Here is a 2,500-nt window from a genome sequence, read left to right on the forward strand (position 1 = left end):
GCATAGCTAAATGGCTTGGTGGGGAGTTTTGTGAAAAAATGAAATTCGTGGTTTTTGAGATGTGAGGGTTGGAATGGCCTCCAAATGCCCCCAAATGAATACCATGAAATTCTTGGTGCACGAAAGTTTTGAGTTCGGAGGGTTTTGCACATGGCCAAGGTTGGCGGTGCACCACGGCATAGCTAGATGGCTTGGTGGGGAGATTTGTGAAAAAATGAAATTCGTGGTTTTTGAGATGTGAGGGTTGGAAAGGCCTCCAAATGCCCCCAAATGAGTACTGTAAAAGTGTTGGTGCACAAAAGTTTTGAATTGGATGCATTTTGCACTTGGCCAAGTTGGTCGGTGCACCGCGACTAGATAGGTTGGTGCCAAAATTTGTCAAATTTAAGACCTTGGCCAAACTGAATGAAATTTTGTGGGGAGGTTCCTGATATTGTTTAGTGGTGGACTGGAAAAAATGAGGTCGAAATTCGAAGTCTACATGTGCTTTTCTATTTTTCCCGATTTTACACATACCCGGTAAGTAAAAAAAATAAAAAAAATAGTTCCCCTTCGAGAAAAATTATGAAATTTGGTGAGCAAGGAGATACCATTATTCTACGAATTACTGCAAAAAATCGCATCAAAATTCGAAGTATAGCCCGAGATATGGACTTATGTCTGCTCAAAAAAAGTGTATCTACTTGTACAATTTTGCCTTTTGCATATTAACCTCTTATAGGGGGGGAGTGCTCCTTGAGCCGGCCAGCTCCACACTGGCAGGTTTTAAAGGGAGCTTGATGAGGCCTCCCCCCTCACGTGGTGCGTGCGTTAGCATGTTTATCATGGCACAACTAGCCTCTTCATAGTTGTTGAGCTTTATTAATACCAACACACGGTCGTCACTGATCGTTGGTTAGCTCGGCAGCTAGTCCCTCGGATATTGTGGAAAGTTATTTTCATGCCTAGCGATGCTTGACCCTGCGTCACTTGATGTTTCCATTTGCTTGCTTGCCCATGGTAGGTGGGGGGTGGACCGTCTTGTGGTGTGGTGTCTTGCGAACGTGAGGGTGTGTGAGTTGTAATCGAGATGCACTTGCTGGCTGGCTCCATGCCTTGCGTATCGAACGGTCAAGCATGCATCTCTTCCATTTTCACCCGTTGCCTTGGGTGATATTGGTTGATCAGTCCCTGTGTTGCCTACCCACTAGACGGTACTTCTGTGGTTGCTTCGAATTCTATCTTTCCATCACGAAGAGGTGTTGGAGGATCCTAATGTCACGCACGTGTTCCATCTAGTGAAACATCTCAGTGATGCACGTGTTGTGGCTAGTTCTTTTGGATGCGGTGCATTATATGAACTCGGGTTTACTTTAGCGACCCAGTCAACATAATTCGGTTGTGTCCCTTGATTGAGACGTTGTCCTTGAACTTGTTGTGAACAATATCGTTCTTCCACAACCCGTCGTCTTGAGTGCGATGGAAGGCAAATAAGATGTGCTTTGGCATGTCATGCACGTACTCGATTGCGGGAAGTGTGAGAAAGTGTTGTTGACAACCCGTGGGAAATGGAATGTGGCAAATCGTGATGAGCTCTTCGTGGATCTGCGAAGAAGACGACCTTTGGGCCTGTTGGAAACGAGGGAGGCGATGTTGAACTGCGAAGAAGATGGACTTTTGGGTTGTTTGAATCAATGGGAGGCCACGCGAGAACTCCGAATACTATGGACTCTTGGGTTGTTGGAAGCAACGGGAGGCCCCGCTAGAACTCCGAATACTACGGACTCTTGGGTTGTTGGAAGCAAGGGGAGGCCCCGCTAGAACTCCGAATACTATGGACTCTTGGGTTGTTGGAAGCAAGGGGAGGTCCCGCTAGAACTCCGAATACTACGGACTCTTGGGTTGTTGGAAGCAAGGGGAGGCCCCGCTAGAACTCCGAATACTATGGACTCTTGGGTTGTTGGAAGCAAGGGGAGGCCCCGCTAGAACTCCGAATACTATGGACTCTTGGGTTGTTGGCAACGACAACTTGGGGGGATGACACTGGAAAAGAGTGAACTAGGCCAAACTGCGAACAAGGCAACTTGGGGGGATGACACTGGAAAAGAGTGAACTAGGCCAAACTGCGAACAAGGCAACTTGGGGGGATGATGCTGGAAAAGAGTGAACTAGACCGAACTGCGAACAAGGCAACTTGGGGGGATGACGCTGGAAAAGAGTGAACTAGGCCGAACTGCGAACAAGACAACTTGGGGGGATGATGCTGGAAAAGAGTGAACTAGGCCGAACTGCGCCCAAGGCAACTTGGGGGGATGACGCTGGAAAAGAGTGAACTTGGCCAAACTGCGAGGAGGGCAACTTAGAGGAAAGTTGGAAACGAGGGAGACTTAGCCGAACTGCGAAGAAGGCAGGTTTTTGGGAAGTTGGAATCGACTGAAGCGAATACTGAACTCCAAATACGACCGACCTTTTGGTTGTTGGCTTCCTGGGAAGCGATGTGAAACTCCAAATACGACCGACT

The sequence above is a fragment of the Vigna unguiculata genome, unplaced genomic scaffold (genome assembly GCF_037176805.1).
Source record: "Vigna unguiculata cultivar grain cowpea cultivar isolate G323 ecotype 2 unplaced genomic scaffold, ASM3717680v1 ptg000120l, whole genome shotgun sequence".
Taxonomy (NCBI): domain Eukaryota; kingdom Viridiplantae; phylum Streptophyta; class Magnoliopsida; order Fabales; family Fabaceae; genus Vigna; species Vigna unguiculata.